The sequence below is a fragment of the Lycorma delicatula genome, chromosome 6 (assembly GCF_047948215.1).
Source record: "Lycorma delicatula isolate Av1 chromosome 6, ASM4794821v1, whole genome shotgun sequence".
Taxonomy (NCBI): domain Eukaryota; kingdom Metazoa; phylum Arthropoda; class Insecta; order Hemiptera; family Fulgoridae; genus Lycorma; species Lycorma delicatula.
Window position 1 is genome coordinate 28,167,548 of NC_134460.1, and position 27,189 is coordinate 28,194,736.

At 30.6% G+C, this 27,189-nt stretch overlaps 1 pseudogene; it reads left to right on the forward strand.

Annotated features, from left to right (window-relative positions):
* Nucleotides 1-27,189, forward strand: part of LOC142326597 (uncharacterized) — a 124,061-nt pseudogene that overhangs the window by 13,820 nt on the left and 83,052 nt on the right.

Below are 27,189 nucleotides of genomic sequence, written 5' to 3' on the forward strand. Positions count from 1 at the left end.
GATAAGATATATTTTATTCTAAATATTGTCTGTCCATCACTAGCCATATATTTTTCCATTTCTGATAATTTATGAATGCCATGGCAAAAAAACTGTTGCTCTTTTGAGGTAGACCAGTCATTGAGCCATTTTCATATATTTTCATAAGAAGTGAAGTGCTGCTCAGCAAGTGCATGTCCCATTGATGTAAATGAATAATAATCGGACGGAGCCAAATCTGGCGAGTATGTCGCATGTGAAAGTATTTTCCAAATGAACGCCTCAATCATTTCCTATCGGATTTGCTGTGTGTGAGGGTTCATTATCATAAAGCAAAATCATTTTGTGTTGCCTTTTTTGATATTCTGGTAGTTTTTCACATAATGCTTGATTAAAATCGATCATTTGTTGTTGGTAGCTTTCAGTATTAACAGTTTCACCATGTTTTAGCAGCTCATAATAGTTCACACCCTTCTGATCCCACCAAACACAGACCATTGTCTTTTTTACATAGCGATTTGGCCTTGCAATCGATGTTGATGGTTTGCCTGGAGTTACCCATGATCCTTTACACTTAGGATTCTCAAAGTATATCCACTTTTCATCAACTGTCATAATTCGATAGAGAAATGACCTTCTTTTGTGTCTGGCGAGCAGCATTTCGCAAGTGGTTTTTCAGTTTTCTTGCTGTCTTTCATTCAGTTCATGTGGAACCCATTTTCCCATCTTCTGGATCTTTCCCATGGCTTTCAAACAAATGGAGACGGCTTCTCGTGTTACATTTAATTGATCTGCGAGTTGTTGCATTTGAGCGTCATCCTCATCCAACAATGCTTGGAATTTGCTGTCTTCAAAGTTTTTCGGTGGTCTTCTATGTTCTTCGTTTCTCATGTCAAAATTGCCGCTTTTGAATTTTTTAAACCACTCAAAGCACAGTGATCTATCAAGAGCATGCCCACTGTAAGCTTTGTCAAGCATTCGATGCAATTCTGCAATAGTTTTAAATGGTAACAGAAAATCAATGCTGTCCATAAATCATAGTTTGTAGATACAAAACTCAACATGTTCAATGCTAATAAAACTATGCTGTTGTATGAAACTTGTATTGTTGTGAGTTGAAATATTTGTCAGCTATCAAAGAAAGAAAATTTGCAAATTCTGGTTTCATATTTACACACCTGGTATATATTTATGTGTGCACATGTTAGCAGAAGGGAGGGAGCTATAACGACATTCAACATTACTGAATAGAGTACTTAACAGTTAAACATTTATTTTGTAGTATTATAATAACAGCTTTTTCAATTTACCATCTTTTAGTCTAATTTGAAGCTTCTGTACTTATTTATTATCATAAATGATGGGTGATAAATTTTAATACGTTCACTGCCACTTATAGATTATTCTGAGTAGTCATTATTACTTAGCTGAAGTAGCAATTTCCTAAAAAAAACCTCCATCACTTTGAAAATGAACATCAGACAAATTTAAAAGAATTATTTTAATATCAGTTAAAAAACTGATTTAAATATTTAAACATTGTTTTTTTTTCCAAAATAAGATATATATTATGCGTAATTTATCATAATTCCTACTGGTTTTCTACAAATAAATTGCAACTCTCCCTAATAATTCAGAAAAGAACAAGTTATAATTCAGCATTAAAGTCAATTTTGTTCGTCAAGTGGCTTGTAAGATATAATTCTTCAATGAAGAACTTATTTTTTATGATGAATAAATAAGAAGTAATTTTAATGAAAAAAAAGTTTTCCTCAGTATACATGCACTTGGATTTTCTTAGTTGTTTAGAGATGTTAGAGTAGGGATGTTGAGTTTGCATTTTTTTTTATTTCTAGGTGTTTCTTTTGTGTTTCAGGTTATATTTGTCTAAGAATTTGTTAATCCTCTTTTTTTTTTACTTTGCAGTTATTAAAGTTTCAAAGTATTTTTTTAATAATAAATATTTTTGTAGCATTTATTTCCAGAGGCGACTATAACATTTTTATGGTTGACTGGAATAAATTAGCAGCTACTCCATGGTATGGATATGCAAGCAGTAATACTGTTAGGGTTGGAAAACATTCTGCCGCATTTTTAGATCATATGTCTCGTTCATCTGGTATGGATATATCTTCTGTACATATAATTGGATTTAGCCTTGGAGCACATGTTGCTGGCCTCATTGGACAACATGTGACTGAAGGACGTATTAAACGAATAACAGGTTTGTTATGGATATGTTATCTAATTTCTAACTGGGGTCTTCTTTAGGTTAAACGTTTAAACTTTTGGTTTTTGGTGATTAGACTGAAATATGTCTTCTTTGCCAAGGATTTTTAAGAATTCTTAGAAGATTTTCTCAGAAGATTGATTATTCTAAACTTACTCCAGATTCTTCATAAAATAAATACTGTCATTTCCCTACTTATATCATAGTAAGTTATATGTATTATTACTAGTTCAGAAGGTTACCCAACCGGGTTGATCTACTGTTGAAAAAGTCTTCCCAAATCAGCTGATTTGGAAGTCAAGAGTTCCAGCATTCAAGTTCTAGTAATGTCAGTTATTTTTTACATGGATTTGAATACTAGATCGTGGATACTGGTGTTCTTTGGTGGTTGGGTTTCAATTAACCATACATCTCAGGAATGGTCGAACTGAGACTGTACAAGAATACACTTCATTTACACTCATACATATCATCCTCTGAAGTATTATCTGAACAGTAATTATAGGAGGCTAAACAGGAAAAAGAAAGTTCAGAAGGTTATTTTTTACATTACATTATTTTTAGTTTAATGAAGAAATGTTAAATCAGCTGATGCTGAATTAACATTACAAATGCTAGTGCAGTACACTTGTTGTCCCTGATATGATGATCTATGCAGTGAACAATGATGTAGTGAATAAAATATCTGTTTATTTGTCTGTATTTTTGGAAACAACTCTTTAACATAGTTTTGTGAGATGCCCTTCTTTAGAACCACTATTGATCTTGAATCCTAAGCAACTATAGTTTTATTATTATTATTATTATTATTATTATTATTACTGATGATCTTATCTTTAGCTTTAGATCCTGCTCAAGTACTGTATTCTGCAAAACCTAAAGATGAGAGATTGGATCCTAATGATGCAGATCTAGTTGAAGTAGTACATACTTCAGGTGGTTATCTTGGTTTCCAAGATCCATTAGGGCATCGAGATATTTTTCCAAATGGTGGATTTTGGCCTCAGCCTGGTTGCTACATTGATTATGCAGGTAAATTGCCTTTTAAAAATATTCAAGGTAAATTTTTTGTATAAGTAATAACTTTAAAGATATTTAAATTAGATGTATAAAATTGGTCTATAAATTTATTAATAAAAATAAAGGGATACAATGTTTAAATAAACTTACATTGCAATTGAAATTGTACAGGGTAATGAAGGCAAAGTTTTACTTCTTTCTGCTGAGTATTCCATTTTATGTAAATAAAAATTCAGAGGTGGTAATAAATCATAAAAATTTATTACAGTTCCTGTGGGTCTTACGTACATGGCAACAAATAACGAATAAGTACAGAATAATAACAATTGTATAAACAAAGAAATATGTGCCTTATATTATACTGCTAAATTTTATAATTGCTTTTTTTCATTAGTAAAATGTATAACTTTATTGTTGTAATAAATAAAGTAACTTAATTACAGAAATTTGATACGAAACAACAGAATAAACAGCAATTATACTAAAACTTGCAATTAACTCAATTCAGAAAAAGAATTGTTTGTTTTTTTTGTTATTGTGGCTAGCAACCCAGCCTTCAGATTGAAAGGGTGTGTTTTATTAGCATAATAGTTTGAAATATTCTTGTAAGTTAACTTCATATTCCTTTCATTTTTCATTAATAAAGTTACATGACTGAGCATCATGCTGAACAGAAAATTTATAAGTCTGTATATTTATGTTAAAATGTGTACTTCGATTTTATTGTTAATTAAATAGATACTTACTTTCCTTACTGAATAAAGTCCATTACTGAAAATGGTACAATAATTTGCTATTTAACTCAGTCTTTTGTAATTGCTGTTATGCATATAAAGCATCTGAGATACAAATTGCACCAGTCTAGTCTAGAGTTGCTATCTCTGAGAGTAATAATTTGCATTATACAGCTAGTCCCTGTGGTGAACTGAGTGAATTTGGTAGGTTAAATATCATTTGGATTTTGGTGTTCTTGTTGTGTATAAATATTTGCTAAAATATAAACTATCAGAACTCAGTAATTAGGCAAGTTAAATTTAATATATTAATTTCCAATAACTGGTTTCATGATATACCGCATCTTTAGTTGGTATTAAATTACAAATCTAGAATTTTTTTAGATCTAAGTGCATTATACATATCAGTTTATAACTAAAATGAGCCAACCATTTTCAGCTCATTTCTTGGCACAGTTTTGTACTGCCTTTGTTGCTCTTTTTATTTTTTCAGGGCTGTCCTTAAGTTGCTCAGCCGCATCCATAATGCAGACAATTATTTCCTTACGAGAATGTACTTTTCTTTTGAGTAGAGTATTTTTCACCCATTCCCAGACGAAAAAATCGAAAGTTGTTAGATCAGGTGATCTTGGTGGCCAGGAATGTGGACCTACATGACCGATCCATTTTTCAGGAAAATGATGATTTAGTGAGTGGAAATGGCCCAAGTGAAGTTGGGAGGCATGCCATCTTGCTGAAAGTATACTCTGCGTGTCTGTGCTAGATGAAAATCTTCAAGCAGCTGTGGCAATTCTTACTGAAGAAAGTGCAAGTAAACTTCAGCATTTAATTGGCCAGGTAAGATGAACGGTTCGAACACAACTGTTCAAACAGTTGTGAAGAAGGCTGAATCATACGCTAATGCTAATCGGTGATGAAAATTGGCTTCCATTGTTTTATGAGGATTTACTTCTGCCCATTTGGGATTTGTATGCTTATTGCGTAAGTTCTTGACATTTTGGGTGAAATTTACCTCGTCGGAAAACAAAACATACTTGTAAAGTAGTTGATTTATATTACACCAGTTGCAGAACTGTAATAAAAATAGAAGCGATGATAGTGATAAGACTTGTTTTATTTAAGCGTTCTTCAAACGATGGAATGCGAAACTACGATTCTCTTAGAAACGTCGTGTACTGACTGCTGAAAAACACTGATAATAATTTCATCAATAACAACGTCGTGTTGGACTAATCGTTCGTAACTGGTACGAATACTAGGTAGTGAACCTGTTTTCTGAAGATTGCAAAAAGTCTCGCTGATTGTTTTGGGATCTGAAATTCAGTGATTCGGAAAACGTATTTCACACTCTACTGCAGCTACTGCCACACATTAGGTGTGCATTACACACAACCAGAATAAATACCGAATTTGTGTATTCCGCTATTGTAAATAAGTACAGCATTACTTCAATGGCAAACCGATCACGTTTAAACTAAAATTTACAAAAAACTTTCGCTAATGACGGCACAGTTCACAGTACCCGATATACTTAATGTACCTTACAGAATGATTTGAACAGTAATACAGTTGATCAGCTGTTATTTTATTGCCAACTTTGAAATAATTTTTTAAATAATTTATTTAATTCTGTCATTAATAAAAAAAGGTTTTAGCTCTACTGCATTCAGTTAGCTTGTACAGTGAAGAATAAACAAACGTTACGTTTGTGTTAGTGAGTTCGTTATGATTCTGCTGAGTCACGTCTATTGGATTAGTGCCGATTCACAACGTAGTCATATTTTACACAACATTAAAATCATTACTCATATATTAGCCGCCGTATAATTAATTTGTCATGTAGTAGTCATTGTAACCAAAAATTTTAAAACCAAACGTTATGTCTTCTCAGTTCTATTAAAACCCATGATGTTTTCATATGATCACTCTTTTGTTCTTGTGTTCAAATTTTGAACTTAACATTCAATTATTGCAAATTAAAAGTAATTTTATTGTGTATAAAATTTATGGGTTAGCAAGATACAGCGGCAAAACCGATACAGTGTCTTTGATTAGGTCCCTATCATTGTGTAATTCTTCTTTTTCCTGTTTAGCCTCCGGTAATTACCTTTCAGATAATGCTTCAGAGGATGATATGTATGAGTGTAAATGAAGTGTAGTCTTGTACAGTTTCAGTTCGACAATTCCTGAGATGTGTGGTTAATTGAAACCCAACCACCAAAGAACACCGGTATCCACGATCTAGTATTCAAATCCGTGTAAAAATAACTGACTTTACTAGGACTTGAACGCTGGAAATCTCGACTTCCAAATCAGCTGCTTTGGGAAGTCACATTCCTATCATTGTGTACTGAACCCAACTGAAATAATTTGGGGACAAATCAAAAGTTATGTACCGTCAAAAACTACTACTTATAAAAAATCAGATGTTAAAAATTATGTTTAAAAGCCATCAATAAAACAGGCCATCGAGAATGGAAAAACTGTATAATTCATGTAACGGATATTGTTGAACCAAATACAAATTATTGGGAATTGGATAATATAATAGAAAAGAAAATTTTGCTTCCCTTTCTATCTCTTAATATTGACAGCACTACGGATTTCTCGCAATCAGATGACGAAAACTGAATTGAATCTATTATTTGTTTATTATCATAGAAACCTAATCTAAGATATTAGTGAAATTTTACTGTTTGTGGACAATTGACAAATTTTATAAAAAGCTCAAATAAAATGTCTCAATTTCTTTAAATTTAAAATATATATATAATTTTTGTAAAATATAATACCCGGTGTTTACTGAATATTATTAACGTCGCGTATTTTCTTTTAGCATCAGAATTTACAGGATATGCTTGTGAATCGGCCGCCTAACATTCGTACGCGGTCTGTTTGCTTGAACTTTAGAAGCTAATTGATTAAGATATAAGTAATAGTTATTTATTTATTTTTACTCTACAAGTGTTGTGTAACTTCCATTTTTTTAAGAGCAATTTTTAACAGTAAATTTTGTTTTTACAGATTTTTTGATATCACCAAAAAAAATTTGGTTTTTCTTTATATTAAATAAGTACTTTTCTGACAAATGTTGTGATGTACTGTTTCTAAATAAAATTTGAATTTTTCTAACTTTTCTTTATTTTTTCAACTTATCTTACACTATTTTGTTCAGAGTTAAATTCTCTACAAGTTTTGTTTAAATGTTTTATGTTTTTATTAGCAGTAAACAAAGTTATTGTACGTCAAATAAAAACAGGGTGTTTTACCCCAATTTATTGGTTTTCATCTCGGATTTCTTAAAAACTACTGCAGTTATGGTACTGGAACCTATTTTATTCGATTTTTCATATCAAAACTATAAGAAATCGTTAATTCTGCTCCTTAATTAACTTCCTAAAAATTTCAGTACGATCTCATTTCAGTGGGGTAGCTGACATCCGAGCGAAATCTTTCACTAGCCGTAACTCACAAACGAAGCATTTTAGGATATGTATTTATATGAACTTTTTCCATTATTTTCATGAGTAGAATAAGTTATGAAAGTCCCGGGAGAACTTCATGATGCACTGTGTGTGTGTGTGCATGTGTACATTGCTTAGTAACAGCTTTTTTTTTTGTTTAACCTTTGGAACTGCCGTAAGGAATTGTTTACACTATGTTATACTCACATGCCCCAATAAATAGAGATAATAGGAAATTTCTCGAAAAAGTGAAGAAACTTTGAGAACTCCTTGAAGAAATAACAACAAAAACCCCCTACAGCACATCATAATAAATAATTTGAGCAATTTCAGTGCTCAAATAGGCAAGGAAAAAACAAAAAAAAACTGTGGGAGAATATCCTGCCCACACGAGAACAAATAGAAAGAGAAAGTTTAATTTCCTTTTGCAGAATGTTTAACCTAAAACTGTAACCTCAACTTACTACAAAGCTCTTCCTAGAAAGAAAGAAAATGTGGGTCTCCCCACACCCTAAAATGTGAGAATTCCAAATTGACCATGTAGCAATAATAAACAGAAATCGAAAAGAAATTCTAAATGTCAAAACAAAAAGAGGAATCAATATGGTTTCAAATTACTACCTTCTGGAAACAAAGATTAAATTCCAACGAAATAGACCCAAACTGAGAACGCCAAGAAAACCCAGAATAGGCATGGAAACATTATGATATAATCAAGAAAAGTATTTAGAATGACTGAACAAACAAGATTTAGGAAAATATTGGAACAAAATTAAAGAAATCCTTACCAAGCCAATGAAATGGATAGCAAAACCAAAAAGGAAACCGAAATACAAATGGTTTGGAGAATGTGACAAAGCGCTGGAGAAAAGAGCAAAAGCTTGGAAACTTTGGCATTCCAACAAAACTGAGGATAAATGAAATAAATTTAAATTTAAGAAACAAAGGAAGGAAATAACAAAAACATTAAGGTATACCAAGCGGAAATATAACAAGACGCAACTGGAAAAAATAGAGAAAGACTTCAAGATGCATAACACTAGGGACTTCTACAAGACCTTAAAGAAGAAGACAAGGATACCAGCCAGCAAGCTTATACTGTAGGAAAGGGGGTGGAAGACTGGCGTTCAAAAACGAAGAAAACTACCAAATACTAGCAGACTATTTTCAGACACTACTCAACTGTGACAAACCCAAGAAAAGACTTAGATTTGAAACAAACAAGAACCCCATTGCAGAATCAAAACTACCCATAGAAGAAGAAATCCAATTCCTCATAAAAGCACTGAAAACAATAATGCACTAGGAGAAGACTGTGATAGAAATGCTAAAATATGACGAAAAACCATTATATAGAAAGTACACAAGATCTGTGAGGAGATATGGAAGATGGAGAAGATACCAGATGAGTGGGGAAATGTGCATTCACCCATCCACTGCACTAGAAAGGAAATTGAACAGACACCAACAACTATAGAGGGATGTCGCTTCTCTCTGTAACCTACAGAATGTATAAAAACTGGAGTGAGACAAGGTGATGGGCTATCACCCATTCTGTTCTACCTAATTCTGGAATAAAATAATAAGAACATGGAAACAGTAACTGGAAAATGAAGGCACCAAAGGTATACAATTAAAAAAAAGGAAAGACAATCTTGTAATAGTGTTTAGCGTTTGCAGGTGATATTGCCTTACTTGCGCAGAATAAGGAGGAAGCACAAGTAATGTCAAGAAACTGCAAGAAATCGCTAGAAAAACTGGCCTACAAATATCTTACAAAAAACAGAATACATGGAAACTAAACATCAATATTAAAAATACATGAAGATGAAATATGGCAACATCAAAAGAGTAGACAATTTTAAGTACTTGAGAATGGATACTGGAGAATGAATACAACTCAATGGACTGAATAAAACAGCAAACATAGAATCCGTCAAAAAATTGGTACAAGCATTTGGAATTATGCAAAACAGATAAAACAAACACAGCATGTCCTACAAAGCCAAAATCAGACATTACAACAGGGTCATCAAACTGGAAGAGTTATATGCATTGGAATACCTAACACTCAACAAAAATGGAGAATACAAGAAATTAAGCAAAGAGAAGGTGAATTGATACTCAAGAGAATATTATGGCCAAGGAAAACAGAAGATGGCACCGGTTAATATGGACAAACGAGAGCCTCTACAAATACTCAAAGATCTTCACAGACACCTTGCAGAAGAGACATGTAAAATTCTACGGACATCTGAATAGAATGGATGACGACAGACCAAAAGGTCTACAACTACCTTACACAGATGAATGAAAAATTAATATATATGCCTTCATGCATATATATATATATATATATATATATACATGCATATATATTAATATTTATGCAATCCATGCCTTTATATATATATATATATATATATATATATATATATATATATATATATATATATATATATATAAAGGCATGGATACTGGGAAACAAAATCAACTCATCTTTTCCAATAAGACATGGATGATTATTATTCTTGAGAATAGCTATGCCTTTTGGTTTCTGTCCCATTTGTGTGGTCTATAATTTGTTACAGTTATAGTATTTAACATTAATACAAATAAACATATAGAAGTAATTTAAAAAAAGTTTGACAAATTTGGCAGTTTATTATCATTATTTTTGTGTGGTAATTACAGTATATTTTTGATTGAAACAATTCTCACATTCAGTATAAAATATTTCATTTATTTTGTTACTCATTTAACACCTGTGTTAATAACTAATTTTTGATGTAAGAAACTTGCTCCAGAAGTACTGTTAAGATTATTTATGAATATTAGAATATCACGTTAATTTGTTTGATGAAGTGAAGAAAAATTAAATTTCACACTGGACTGTATATTTGAGTTATCAAGAAAATGTTTCATTAAATTTCTGTTATCTGTTACTAGTTGACATTTGCATCAAACCTTATGAAAATGTAATTCTAATCAAGCCACTTCAGCCAAGTTCATAAGTCTACCTGACTGTTTCACGGGATGGACAATTCTAGTATATGGGATAGCTACTGAAATTACTTCAGTTAATAACTGGGTACGAGGGTTGCTATTTATATTTCTGGTCTAACAGTGAAAAAATAAATATTTATGATCGAAATTGGTTTTATTGTTTTTCAAAATATTCTCCATTAAGATCAATACACTTTTGCATGTGTTTGAACCAATTTTCAAAGCACTTTTTCCGCTCCGATTGAGGTAACTCCAAAATATGCGTTTTAAATGCAACAACCGCTTCTTCGGGTGTCGAAAATAGTTGACTACGTAATTTTTTTTGATGTGCGGGAATAAAAAAAAATCATTGGGTGCCAAATCAGGGCTGTACGGCGGATGACCCATCAATTCGATGTTTTGGCCGTTCAAAAATATCTTTGTTGAGCTGATGTGTGAGAGCTCGCATTGTCATGATGAAGAATGATTCGCCTCTTCTTCGATTTTTTCCGAATTTCTCCGAAGACTTCTGGCAAACAAATGGTCATGTACCACGCAGAATTGACCGTCCTACGTTGCTATAACGCCACTGTCGCCACGCGACCGGTAATGCTGAAGAAACAGGCAACCATTTGCTTCGATGTGTTTCCGCGAACAACTTTTGTTGGATTTGGCTCGTCTTGGAAGACCCATACAATCGATTGCTGTTTTGTTTCGGCCTCATATGCATAGATCCATGATTCGTTACCTGTGTAGATGTTATACACAGCCTTTGATGCACCTTGAACGTATTTTTTTAAATTATCTCCTTGCACAGTCGACACAAGCCTTCTTTTGAGCGTTTGTTAGATTATGCGGTATCTAACGCGAACAAATCTTTTTTACGGCCAAATGATCATATCTTATTGATGTTTGTCATACTAATGCCAAAGATGCCTCAATCTCACGGTATGTCACATGACGATCTTGCTTTATCCGTTCACGCACAGCATCGATGTTTTCTGGCACAACAAACGATTTTGGACGACCTTCACGGAATTCATCCTGGAGCGAACGTTGGCCACGATTGAATTCGTTATACCAGTTTTTTATATTGCTGTAGGATGGTGCTTTATCGCCGTATAAAGAATTAAGTTCATCGATGCATCCTTGTCTTGATAATCCACGTCGAAAGTTATGAAAAATAATCGCACGAAAATGTTCACGAGTTAACTCCGTTTTTTGCCCGATATGAATTTTTCAAGTTACTGTAAACAACACAAATCGCGCTCAAATGACAAAATGTTCTGAAGAAGGTTATGTTCAACAATGCCAAGTTTCCAATGAAAACGTCAGTTGGACCTGGCAACACTTACTGTTGCCCAGAAATATAAATAGCAACCCTCGTAAAATTGTAGGGGAGTTTCAGTGGTGGTTAAGATTCGCTCAGTAGTTTATAAACTTTAAATTTTAGTCATTTATAGAATCTCATTGTTGAAATGAAATTATATTTTTTTGTACTGTAAGTCTAACCTGAAAAGTTTTCAAATTCTTATCCTTTTTTATAAGTTGATATTGAATGTTAATTGGCAAACAAATATTAGCAGGTAATATCCCAAGATTTTTCCTTGAGTATTCATTTACTGTTTGTCTGTTATGTGAATTTCATTTATATCAATAAAATGATATGTATTTTCAGTTATGATAAAATATAATTTGCTCTAGTATAATATAAAATATTGTAATATAATTTAAAATAATATAATGTAATACTCGCATAATATAAAATAATGAAAAATTTCATACTGCTTATCCTTTATGCAAAAAACAACATATTCAAATTTCCCCACTTAATATTTTTGACAGTGACGTTCTAAAAAATGCTTATTGGCATCATATTCTTAAAAATTGTGAAGAATATTTTTTTAATCGTCTTTTTTTGAAATAAAAGTAGTTTCTTAACAACTGATGAATATTGAAGTTTTCTGAGACTTTTGGTCATGGGTAAAAACATTTTTTGGTCTTGCCTATTAAAATCTAATGTTTCTGTAACATCTTAGGAAGCTGTACTGTGGTAAATATAAGTGTATATTAAAGATAAAATTTTAGTAGGTGTCATATGAGTTAAGTTAGTTCTTGTAGATAACAAAAGTTAACACTGAGTGTAATCTCAAAACATGCTGTTTGAATTTTTTTTGTGACTAATGATATGGTATTTAATTCCACTTAAGAGCTAAAGATAAAAGAAAATGAAGAAAATGGAATTGTGTGATTTTTAATATAGTTATATTTTCTTTTATTATGATTATTGTTTTCATTAACAGGTGTTTGTAGTCATCGAAGAGCGTATTATTATTATGGGGAGGCTGTAAAGTATAAAAAAGGTTTTAGAGCAATTCCTTGTAATACATGGCCAGAATATATGTCAGGTGTTTGTGATAAGAACTTGGAAAATTCTTTTGAACTGGGAAATGAAAATAAAAGTAACAGGTAATTTAAAAAAAATAAATAAAAAAATACTGTCTATAATTTTATTAAATGATTTCAGCAGTTATGGTGAATCACTGATTTTTCATTAGATTATTGAATGTATAATTTGTGTTGAATTCAGTTTTCTTGTGCTATACATATAGCGCTATAGTTATATAGCTACAGTTAATCTAGTTAGGACAAATTAAGATGAATAAAATTTCAGCTGTAAACACATAGTTAATATGCATGTATAACATTTCTAATTTACTTACATCACTAATTTAGAAGATTTTAAAAATGTTATATATATATACTCAATATTAGTGTTAGGGCTTTAATTGTGTAACTTCTTTTATGTAAAAATAATCTATTCAGATTGTGCTGATAACAGATACAGATATATGAATAAAAGAAAATTATATTTGTAAATTTTGATATACACTGTTTTAAAAGTGTTTATCTGTTCAAAAAATGAACTGTAGTCAGTTTTTATAACGTATTCGATTAATTAAAGCTAACAAAAAACTTGTGTTTTTACTGAATGTTTATGAGCAAATAATGTTTACTTAACCAATTTCAATGATTTATCTCTAAATCATTGTCTTTTCTGTACTTATTTTATTTTTTAACATTTTCTCATGTTTGTTTTACTTTTTTTCGTATACTTCATTACTATTCTTGAGAATAATTTGGACTCTAACCTCTTAATTTTATTTTTTTTGAATGTCAATTAAACAAAAATTATGTGGTTGGAGAGTTTCCAAGATAAAAGTAAAGAAAATATGAAAATGAAATGACTGAAAGAACCAATGATCAACATGTGGCGAGAATGAAGAGGTACGGGGAAAAGAGAAAACACCAAAGAAAAAATTGGAACATGGTCCTTAAAGTGGCCAAAATTGAAAAAAAAAAAAAATGTATATTTTGTAACACAGCTGCCATCTGGGTTTTACCATCCTCAATTCAGGCAACGTTGTACACCTAGTCATTTCTGATGTGATCTATGTAATGTGGTATTATGTAGGAATCTGAAATAAGATATTTATTTATTTATAATATCTTCAATGGTTTATATTTACTAAGAGTTTTATTAAAAATAGGACTATAACAGAAAATATTCTGTGATTGGTAAGATTTGGGTTATTAGGTGTAGTTATTTATTTTAAGGTTTTTTAATTTGTTGTTACTGTAAATAGTAATTATTTTACAATATGGAAATTGGAAGTATCTTTGAAGAAAAATGTTTCTTTTCTGCTGTTAATATAGTTCTTTTTCCCTTTTTTTAATCTACTATAACTACTTCAGCATAATGATTATTCATTTCATACAAACATTTTTATTTTAAGAAACTGAGTTTTTAGGCATATTACTGATGTATAAATTCTTGTTACAAATATTTTTAGTACTTGCAATTTATGTTTTTCTGGAGTGGTTTATAAATTATGTTTTCTTTTGTTTTGTATTTTAAAAAAGTTTGCTATTCTCTTAGTTTCCAATCCTTCTTATTTATAGAATTATGAAATTTATTATGCTTTTCTTCAGTTCTCAGTTTTGTTTGTAAAAATATATTAAATAGCATATGAATGTAAGTAATAATTTATTGTTCAGGCTAGTACTTTTTCCTGATAGATCTTTAGAATTTTGTTTTTAAAAATTATAACATCTTAAAAAATAAACAAAAGTGTTATGAAACATGGAATATCAAAATCGACAATAATCAATTTTTTTCTATCACTATATTGATCTATTCATATAATTTATTCAGTGATATCTATTTCCACAATGAATAAAATATGACTCCATTTTATAGACTGAATTGACTGTAATTTCCAGTTTTGATTTGTAGAATAAGCACCTCTATTGCGTAGAACCTACTGGGTATATTAGATTGCCAAATTAAGGGTTAGTAAACTGTAGGTAATGGTCTATTTTTAGTTTGATACTGACTTCAAAAAGTCAAAATTTAAAGAATTCAAAAAAATATTAATTTTTTTTTAGTTTTTACAGCAGATGTTTTTGAGTTTGGTTTTAATAATTTAAATAAAATGTTATAATAAAATAAGTGGTGCACAATGTTTATTTAAGTTATTTTGAATATTATTATACTTTTAATTGTGTAACTACTGATTTTATTTTCATTTCATTTCACTTGTCAAAATATTTTGAAAATGTCTGATCCATACTGAATATAAGATGGATAATCCTTATGTCTGTGATCCTTAATTAGATTCTTGTTATGATTTGTCTGTTTGATAACATATCAGACAAGTCAAATTAATTTCATTATGCATCAGTAATTTCATATCATCTTCCTTTTAAAATATGAGAGTAGATATAGTCTGACTAAGGAACTAATTAATAAGAAAATAAATATGTTGATTATTTTATGGAATGATATCTATATATTTTTAATACTTGATGACTACTTCAACCTCCTCTATGAATCATGAGACCTTGCCGTTGGTGAGGGGGCTTGAGTGCTCAAGGATACAGAGTAGCTGGACCGAAGGTGCAACCATATCGGAGAGGTATCTGTTGAGAGCCAGACTAAAGAATGATTCCTGAAAGAGGGCAGCAGCTCTTTCAGTAGTTGTTAGGGGCGTGAGTCAGGACGACTTAAACGGCCGTATCAACATCACTCAGTCCTCTGAGTACTGCGCAGCTGAAAGCAATGGAAAACTACAGCTGCTTTTTTTTCCAAGAAAATGTGGCTCTGCATTTTCACATAACAATAATGGAGGCGCCTTCCTTGGTAAAATATTCCGGAGGTAAAATAGTCCCCCGTTCGGATCTCCGGGTGGGGACTACTAAGGAAGGGGTCACCAGAAAATTAAAAAATAACATTCTACGAGTCGGAGCGTGGAATGTTAGAAGCTTAAAAAAGGTTGGTAGGCTAGAAAATTTAAAAAGGGAAATGGATAGGGTGAATGTGGATATAGTAGGAATTAGTGAGGTTCGGTGGGAAGAGGAAGGCGACTTTTGGTCAGGTGATTTTAGAGTAATTAACTCAGCGTCAAATAATGGGCAGGCAGGAGTAGGTTTCGTGATGAACAAGAAGATAGGGAGGAGAGTGGAGTATTTCAAAACGCATAGCGATAGAATCATTGTAATAAGGATAAAATCAAAACCTAAACCGACAACGATTGTTAACGTTTATATGCCTACAAGCGCCCATGATGATGATGAGGTAGAGTGTGTATACGAAGAGATTGATGAAGCAATTAAACACGTAAAAGGAGATGAAAATTTAATAATAGTTGGAGATTGGAATGCAAGCATTGGAAAAGGCAAGGAAGGAAATATAGTGGGTGAATACGGGCTGGGCAAAAGGAATGAAAGAGGGGACCGACTTATAGAGTTTTGCACGAAGTATAATTTAGTAATTGCCAACACCCAATTTAAAAATCATAATAGAAGAATATACACTTGGAAAAAGCCAGGCGATACTGCAAGGTATCAGATAGATTATATCATGGTTAAGCAAAGATTTAGAAATCAACTCGTTGACTGCAAAACTTACCCTGGAGCAGACATTGATAGCGACCATAATTTGGTGATAATGAAATGTAGATTGGGGTTTAAAAACCTGAAGAAAAGGTGTCAGATGAATCGGTGGAATTTAGAGAAGCTTGAGGAAGAGGAGGTAAAGAAGATTTTTGAGGAGGACATCGCAAGAGGTCTGAGTAAAAAAGATAAGGTAGAAAATGTAGAAGAAGAATGGGAGAATGTTAAAAAGGAAATTCTTAAATCAGCAGAAGCAAACTTAGGCGGAATAAAGAGAACTGGTAGAAAACCTTGGGTTTCAGACGATATATTGCAGCTGATGGATGAACGTAGAAAATATAAGAATGCTAGTGATGAAGAAAGTAAAAGGAACTATCGGCAATTAAGAAATGCTATAAACAGGAAGTGCAAACTGGCGAAAGAAGAGTGGATTAAAGAAAAGTGTTCAGAAGTGGAAAGAGAAATGAACATTGGTAAAATAGACGGAGCATACAGGAAAGTTAAGGAAAATTTTGGGGTACATAAATTAAAATGTAATAATGTGTTAAACAAAGATGGTACACCAATATATAATACGAAAGGTAAAGTCGATAGATGGGTGGAATATATTGAAGAGTTATACGGAGGAAATGAATTAGAAAATGGTGTTATAGAGGAAGAAGAGGAAGTTGAGGAGGATGAAATGGGAGAAACAATACTGAGATCTGAATTTAAGAGAGCATTAAAAGATTTAAATGCCAGAAAGGCTCCTGGAATAGACGGAATACCTGTAGAATTACTGCGCAGTGCAGGTGAGGAAGCGATTGATAGATTATATAAACTGGTGTGTAATATTTATGAAAATGGGGAATTTCCATCAGACTTCAAAAAAAGTGTTATAGTTATGATACCAAAGAAAGCAGGGGCAGATAAATGTGAAGAATACAGAACAATTAGTTTAACTAGTCATGCATCAAAAATCTTAACTAGAATTTTATACAGAAGAATTGAGAGGAGAGTGGAAGAAGTGTTAGGAGAAGACCAATTTGGTTTCAGGAAAAGTATAGGGACAAGGGAAGCAATTTTAGGCCTCAGATTAATAGTAGAAGGAAGATTAAAGAAAAACAAACCAACATACTTGGCGTTTATAGACCTAGAAAAGGCTTTCGATAACGTAGACTGGAATAAAATGTTCAGCATTTTAAAAAAATTAGGGTTCAAATACAGAGATAGAAGAACAATTGCTAACATGTACAGGAACCAAACAGCAACAATAACAATTGAAGAACATAAGAAAGAAGCCCTAATAAGAAAGGGAGTCCGACAAGGATGTTCCCTATCGCCGTTACTTTTTAATCTTTACATGGAACTAGCAGTTAATGATGTTAAAGAACAATTTAGATTCGGAGTAACAGTACAAGGTGAAAAGATAAAGATGCTACGATTTGCTGATGATATAGTAATTCTAGCCGAGAGTAAAAAGGATTTAGAAGAAACAATGAACGGCATAGATGAAGTCCTACGCAAAAACTATTGCATGAAAATAAACAAGAACAAAACAAAAGTAATGAAATGTAGTAGAAATAACAATGATGGACCACTGAATGTGAAAATAGGAGGAGAAAAGATTATGGAGGTAGAAGAATTTTGTTATTTGGGAAGTAAAATTACTAAAGATGGACGAAGCAGGAGCGATATAAAATGCCGAATAGCACAAGCTAAACGAGCCTTCAGTAAGAAATATAATTTGTTTACATCAAAAATGAATTTAAATGTCAGGAAAAGATTTTTGAAAGTGTATGTTTGGAGTGTCGCTTTATATGGAAGTGAAACTTGGACAATCGGAGTATCTGAGAAGAAAAGATTAGAAGCTTTTGAAATGTGGTGCTATAGGAGAATGTTAAAAATCAGATGGGTGGATAAAGTGACAAATGAAGAGGTATTGCGGCAAATAGATGAAGAAAGTAGCATTTGGAAAAATATAGTTAAAAGAAGAAACAGACTTATAGGCCACATACTAAGGCATCCTGGAATAGTCGCTTTAATATTGGAAGGACAGGTAGAAGGGAAAAATTGTGTAGGCAGGCCACGTTTGGAGTATGTAAAACAAATTGTTGGGGATGTAGGATGTAGAGGGTATACTGAAATGAAACGACTAGCACTAGATAGGGAATCTTGGAGAGCTGCATCAAACCAGTCGAATGACTGAAGACAAAAAAAAAAAAAGACTACTTCAAAAAATTTAATAACTATATATACTGTATATAAGTATCATTTTTGGAGTACTGATTGAAGGGATTTTGCATTCATGCCTTGTGTTAAAAGTTTCTTAATACAAAAGTTCTAAAAGAAGTAAATTAAAGATCAATCAATTTAAAAAATGTATGCTCAGATACATATAAATTCTCTTTAGAGCAGAAATATTCTTTACGTGGCCCTCAGGAAGCTTTTCTGCCACTCTCATTATAGTCTCAAAATAAAATGAATAAACAATCAATAAACGCACTGTGAGTCTGTAAGCAGACAAATTGATGTGTGTGTGTGACCAGGCCTGGAGACATCAATGTGGTGCTGTGCTGATAGTTGGATTCCTGTGCATGACTCAACCTGCTATGCATCGCGCAGAATCCAGCAAACATCAACTAGTCAATCATGTGTATTATTAATTGTGGGAAGCTTTTGTGAAGTGCATTCTTTTCAGTTATTTTTTTATAAATTAACTATACCTGTTTATATGGATCTTTTATTTATGTTTTAAAAAGTTGTTTGTAATTGGAAATGAGACATGGCAGGTTTTCAAAAGGCAAAAAGTGGACAATTGAAGAGGAAAATTGTGGATTTCAAGATGAGTGGAAAAATGACTTTTTTTAACAAAAGGTAAAAAAAAAGATTTGCTTTATGTTTAATATGTCGTGAAACTGTTACGGGAAACAAATGTTATAACCTGTATAGACATTATTCTACAGTCCATTCAAAATTTTAAGAGAAATACACCAAAAAATGGGGTATTTCAACTCAAAGAAGCAAAACTAATCTTGTTAAAAAGTTTATTTCTTATAAACAGAACACGCTTTTTACAGCAATGAAAAAAAATGAGCTTATCTCCAAACATCTTGTCTTGTAACTGAAATTCTAGCATGTTAACTGAAGCCATTTTCTAATACAGAAGTTATAAAAGAATGTTGTCACAGTATGCAAAACATTATTTTCAAATTTTCCAAATAGTAAACAAATAATTGATGAAGTTACAAAATTCCATTATCTCATTTATCTTGTATGACATAATCACAAGAACTAGCAGCAAACATTTTGCCCAGAATTATTGATGAGTTACAGCAAAGTAAGCATTAGTCTTGCAATTGAATCATCAATAAATGTAACATCTAATTCACAACTGTTCCTGTTGAGGTTTGCTACAGGAAATGATGCTATTAAAGAAGAATTTCTAGCCATGATTTACACAACTGCACAAACTTGTGGTGTTGATTACTTTGAGGCAATAATTAAGTTTTTTAGTGATCACAGCATTGACTTAGAGAATTTTTTTCCGTATGCATGGATGGTAGCTCATCATGGCTGGACAACATGGACAATTGTGAATTTGTGGAAAAACCATAAGGAAAATAACTTACTAAGTTTTCACTGCATTGTTCACCAAGAGATTATTCTGTATTATTCACCTTACAATTAAGTATGGGAACAATTTCAAATTAGTGATGAAAAAATTTGTGAGAATTGTAAAAGTTATTAGATAAAATGAACTAAATAACAGAATGTTTCAATAGTTTTTGAAGGGGGTTATATTTCAATACAGTGGTGTGATATACCACACAGAGGTGAGGTGGTTAAGTAGGGGAAACGTTTTTTCAACCTTCATCATGAAATCACTCTGTTTTTGGCTGAAAGAGAATTTTCTGAAATTTATGAATTTGATTGGTGGCTGAAAGTTGCATTCCTTGCTGACACAATGGGGGTTGTTAATGCTACACTGACCAGGTTGCAAGGAGATCAATAAGATCTTCACCAAAATGATGATCATCGTGTTTTCACAGGAAGAAACATTTAATATGTACATCAAAGAACTCACACGGAATGATTTCTGTAGATCCCCTCTCTTAAAACACTTTTTTATGAAATCCAGTCGAAAAGAAAGATGTATCTGTCTTAGTAAAGCTGTTGTCAGATCTTAAGGAAGAAATCTCTGCCAGATTTAGTGATTTCAAAATTTTTGTGACCTGTTTCGACTGGTAGAAAATCCATGGGCAACAACAGCAAATGTTGCTGGACTTTCCATATTTGGATTTGAAACAAGACATTTGAAAAATGAGTTGACTGTTCTTAGCAAGATACAGAACTGAAAAGTATTTTTGTTCAGAAATTCAAAGAAAAAGCTTATGCTGATTTTTGGTGCTTAATTAAAAAACACATCCTAACCTAACTGAATATATATGGAGAATACTATGTATTTTTGGTTCCACATACATTTCTGAATCAATATTCAGCAACTTGAAATTCATAAAAAATAAGCACAGATCCAGACTTATGAGAATGTTGACAGCTAAAATTGTAATTAATAACAGGATATTAATGACAGCAACAAGAATGTATTATAACAGCTAGAATTATAATAACAGCTGTAAGAACTGCAATTACTTCAGAACCTGCTAATGTTGATGCAATTTTACAAAACTAATAGATTCCGACTGTCAACATCAAATAGTCAAGAACGAAGCCTTTATAATATCACATATGCCTAAAAATATTTCACGGTAACTGTGCATTCTTAATAATTTAAGTAAAACGATATAAAATAATCCATGTTTAGTACTGTTTGTTAGTCATATCAAGATAGTTTTCCTGACAAAATGCCTCGTAAATAAAATCATTTTTAAAAATCTGCTTTAATTTTGAACTTTATGAAGGTCCAAGATTGGAGCTCAATTTACTGAAAGTAAAACTAATTGAAATTCTTTTATGTAAATAAATAAAATGTTTAAAAATGCGTATAAATATAATAGAAAAAAATTATCTTAGGTTATAAAACACACAACATTATCTTTTTAAAATCCTCTTTTATTTATATTACACATGCGGCCTTTACAGAAACCTGGTATCATCAGGTTGGCACTTAAAGAATTCCGAGTGAGGATCCCTGTTTTAGAGTATATGAGGGAGATTATTATTATCTACTATTATTTTTTAAACATTTTCAAGATTATAAGGCCCTTTCATAGTCATGCATAATACTTTGTTAAAATATATTGATTATTATGCCTAATTATTTTTTCCACATTACAAAATGTTTTAAACTACTTTATATTAATGAAATATACTCTTAATTAGTTTTAATTACTAAGTTACTATTATTATTAACCAATTATTTGATAAGATTTGTGCTTTATTTTATCTTTTTTTAAGCTGTTTTTTTTTTTAGACTTAAAGGAAATTTTTATTTAAAAACAAATGAAGAAAGCCCTTTTGGAATTATTATTAATAACACTGGAAAAAGCAGTCATAATCTATACGATTTTGTTGATCTGATGAAGTAGAAGATATATGTGTAAATGATTACGTAATCTTAATTCTATGTAATAATTAATTAAGGAGTATAATAAAAATCAATATTTATCTTATGTATTGAAATTTTATGTGGATAAAAATTATGTAAAAGATTAAAATATAAATTGTATTTATTTAATAAAAAAAAAACCTTTCAATGGAATACAATGTATAATTCATGTGTTAACAAAATAAAATTTGTTAAAATAAAATATAGTAATTACCTTATAAAACAATCAAGATGACTGCCAATAGTTTTAGTTATACAGAACTTACTTATTCTCAGTTTGATTTATAAAACACTAATTTTAAAACCATTAAAAGAAGTTATCAGTTAATTCTCAGAAAATAGTTAAATTAAAATTGTATGAAACTCACCAGGTTGGTTAAGTGGTAAAACTTATTACTGTAAATCAGCTGATTTCAAAGTTGAGAGTTCTAAGGTTTAAATCCTAGTAAAGGTAGTTGCTTTTATTTTGATTTGAATACTAGATCTTGGATACAGTGTTCTTTGATGCTGATGCTTGGGTTTCAATTAACCACACATCTCAGGAATGGTCAGCCTGAGTATGTTCAAGACTACACATTTACTACGTTTATACATTTACAGAGATATTGATGTGATGCATTGCTAATGTCTTTAATCGTTGATGCGAATATAAATAAAAATATTTATACAAAAATTATAGGAGAAGTGGGTGAAACAAATTTAAATAAGTTAAAAATTTAGTTAAGTGTTAACAAATGTAATTAAATCTATAGTGTGTTTCATCTTTTTAATACAGTGTGAATCAATGTGCTGTCTACTTATAGTATAAGAAAAACCCTCCTATTAAAGAATTTAAAAAATGGATATGATCTTTCAGTGGGAAAAATGGATAGAGATTTGTGATCTGTTATTTTGAAAAATAGTTATCTAATCTTATAAAGTCAATGTACTTTCCTATCCATTTTACATTAGAAATAGTTAGTATAAAAATTAAAGAGTTTAAACCTCTTATACGTGAATGATTTGGAAGTTATGGAAATAAAAAGTCAATAGTTTCTTTGTCTTTATTATTTGGCTTATAATAAATAAGATCTATATATATGGGTGTTTTAAAATAGTAAATTTGTTATCATTATTAAATATTTATTACTTCTATTTATATTCTTGTTTAAAATGTGTTAGGTCTAAAAACAAATCAAAAGAAGATTCAGAATAGGAAAATGGGCTATCAGACTATTGTTAAGCACTGATAAATGTAAATCATATGGCTCAGTATCTAAAAAATTAAAGATGCCAACATTTCTATGTGTTTAAAATTGCAAATTTAGTTAGTTTATAAGCCTTTGCAAAAAGGAAAAACTAGTTTTTTGAAAATTAGCAACATTTAACTAATAATTGAATAGTTGTTTGAACTGAGTAGTTCATTAATAATTAGCTTCTGCTGTTTATCAAGAAGTAGATTATTTTTGCATTATCCAGAATAATAATTTACTCTGTGAGAATGATCTTCTTATGCTTGCAATTATTATTAAAGGTAACTTAATGGACAACTAATGTGTTTTGTTCTCTACTTATGCATAACACACACACACACACACACACACACACACACACACATATATATATATATATATATATATATTTACACACACACACACACACACACACACATACACACACACACTGTTGTCATGAATATGTATGTTAATGTTTTGATACTTATCTGCTAGCCCAATGGTGTTAAACGATAGTTAAGAGGGTCTTGTCTTTAAAAAAGAAAAGAAGGGTTATCTCAAGTCTGTTGTGATTTAAACTATTTAAATATGAAAACAATATAAAAAAAAATTATTGGTACAAATATGTGTGTATTGTAATTTGTTTTTATATTACTCAATCCAATTATATAAATTTTTATAGGAGGCTGTTTGGAAAGTTCTGGACAAGGCAAAGAAAACACAAGATTTTCAGAAATTTAAAAAAATTTTTCAAAGCAGTTATTTTGAAATTTGCTACTGAACTTAACATTTTAATTTTCATAACTTTTAGAATGCAATTTGATACATAACTTAAATTTTTAATGACTAATAACCTTTTAATAGTCTCAGTATAATGTGATTTGTTCAACTCTTCAAAATAACCAGTTTTCTCAGCTTTGAATCTCATCATTTGAAGTGAATCTTTGTCCATTGAGCCATTTCTTCAGGTTTAGGAAGTGGAATTAATCAGTAAGAGTCAAATCCAGCAAATGTGGAATTACTTCAAAGCGTAGGTCATGGAATCTTAACAGCATCAATTATGATACATGTGTGTAGGCGCATTGTCAAGGTGAAAGAGCGCTTTCTTTTTGGCCAGATGTGGACGTTTAGCCTGAGTAGCACTCTTCAATCTGTCCAGTAGTAAGCATAATACTGATGTTCTTGCCTTTTTTTGTAGCCTATGAATACTACATTACTAGAATTCCAAAAAAAAAAACCATTGCCATGACTTTTTCTGCATATGGAACTGTTTTTGCTTTCTTTGGCACACTTTCACCTGAACTAACCGTTTGGTCTCTGGTGTGTAATGGTTGAATCCATGTTTCATATACTGTTATAAAATATAAAAAAAGACAAAGAAATATAAGTTTAAACATCTTTGAGAAGCTTTCATTATTTAGAATGGTTGTACAACCACATTTAATATCTGGACCTTACTTTTTTGCCCTTAAAAATATATTGGAAGAATCTTTTAAAGTGGAATCTAACTCTTTTTATATGTTCAGGGGTTAAACCTTTTAAAACAGAGTACTTTATAACTGTTCAAACTTCAATTTTATCCATTTTTAAAAAAATATCAAAACTTGTTTACTTTATTCGATTGTCATAAAAAAGCAACTAAATGCAAGTATCTGAAATTTTTCAGCACACCATCTAAAGAATCATGCTTGAAAAATATGAGTCATTTAGTCATATTTGCACCACCTCTGTGTCAAGCCAAGAACTTTTTAAATAACCCTAGTAAATTTTGTTCTTTGCCACTCTATTTTATAAAAGATTGCTTTTCATACCAATTTTTTTTTATAATTTGATGATTCAACTTGCTGAGAATCAATTTTTGTATGTCTTCAATATCAGTTATTTGAGAAATAATTTATGCTTATTTATTTGTTTTGTGATAAATAAGATCACATCAGAAATAAAATTTTATGCATGCAAATTTTTTTTTGTCAACTTCTCTGCTATTTTTACTATAACTGACATGATTAATTAATAATGTTTTACTGTTTAAAAAATCCATTAAAGCTAACAAAACAAAACAGTAAATAATTCCTTTGTACATTTTATACACTGAAATATATTTTCTTTACTCAGTCAATATTTACCCAGATCTTTCAGTATTTGACAAATTTATGATATTTAACAAAATTAATTACACTATTATGTCAGTAATCAACAGATAGGTCTGATATAAAAACTCAGTATAGTGCTTTGTGCAGTACATTTGGTACACTAAACTTCAGTAGCACTCAGCATGCGCTCTTCTACACAATGGTTGGGTAGTTTAATTGCCCTTTTAGGTAAATAATTATTATTTCCATTTTCCACCTATATTATTGTTATTATTTAATTAATTATCAATTTATAATAAACTTTTAACTATAAATTAATTAAATGAATTATAATACATTGTATAACATACTCATCTGCAGGCTGTATTATTTATTGAATATTACAATTTTATATTTTGTGTTGAATTTTATTCATTGGTCCTATTTTATTTTCATTTATAATCTCATAAATCTTTCAGTGTAATGTAAAAGACTGAACTATTTTAAAATGATTTAATTACCAACAATAATAAGTTTGTGTTTATTATTTTGCAAAAATGTTAATTTTTTTATCTTAACTTATTCCTCAACTAAGTACATCTTATTGTTTCACAGTATGTTGCTTAATAATATCAGTTCCAATTTTTTTATACATGTAAATCACATGAGGTAAGAACCAGTGAATATCATATGTATTTTGGTAGACTTGATTTTCTGATGTACAGCTACATTTTCAGTTCACTGAAGAAATCAAGAGGAAATCACTCAACTCCTATTCTCCTTAATATGCCTGACATAGGTGCTTATTCTTCAGACTGGCTGTTTTACTTTCAGGAATGGCTAATGATTCATGTCAGATTGCCTTTAATCTTTATGGTTATGTCACTTACAACTGAACTTAATATTAAACTTCCTGTTAATATTTATAAATTAAGTGATAAACTATTGTTATACATTAAACTGATGGTATACTTCTTGCATTGGTGTGTGGTATTTAATTTCAATAATTATGCTTAATATATGATCCCCATAGCAGAGTGACAGGGAATAGTTCTTTTATCCAGACATTCCAAATTAAAATTCCAGTTGGCATAGTTACTTTTTACATGCAACAAGTTTTCATATTATACTTGTATTTTTGTAGTAGGTTTGAATATACTAACCACAAAAGACATCTGACCTTAAAAATTTGCCAAATTCTATACATCTAACCACAGAAAAATTGAAAAACAGATTCTAGAAGAAAAATCACAAAAAGTTTTTTACAATTATATCTTATATTCATATTATATTGTAATTGATTCTAATGTTTTTATGTATAAACTTTTAAGATATTTTTTTAAGTAAAAAGAACAAGAACATTTATTTCACTAATTTAAAAAAAAAATTGCAACATTTATATTTTTCTGAAATCTAAGACAAACCTATTTGAGGTAAGAACCATAGACATTTCATACCAGTGCTTTTTTGAAATGCATAAGAGATACTCAGCAACCTCAAACAAAATTTTCATTCAAATTATTCAATTCATTAAAAATTTTACTATACATCTAAACAAAAACTACAGGAATTTTTATGAAAAGACAAGAAACTTGTTGAATGAGTTGGATACTAAATTCATAAATGGGTGAATTTAATACTATTTTAGTTAGAATTTCATATATATAATTCTATTTAAATTTACTTTTTAAAATAAGATTTTATGAATTTATTCTCCATATATGATTTATGAAAATATATCTATTTATTTAATTGTTATTTTAATACTTGTTTTTTATTTAATCATTCAAACTCTTTTTATTCTGTTTCTTTGTCTACAATTTTATTACTTTTAACACTAAAAATTTCCATTTAGTCATAACAAGATTGTTATGATGAAATTATGAGATTGTAAGCTTGTCATAACAAGATCGTGAGAATTTTAGGCACCATTTTCACACACACTTTTTACATGTTAAAATTATACATTCTTTGTCAATTACTACAGT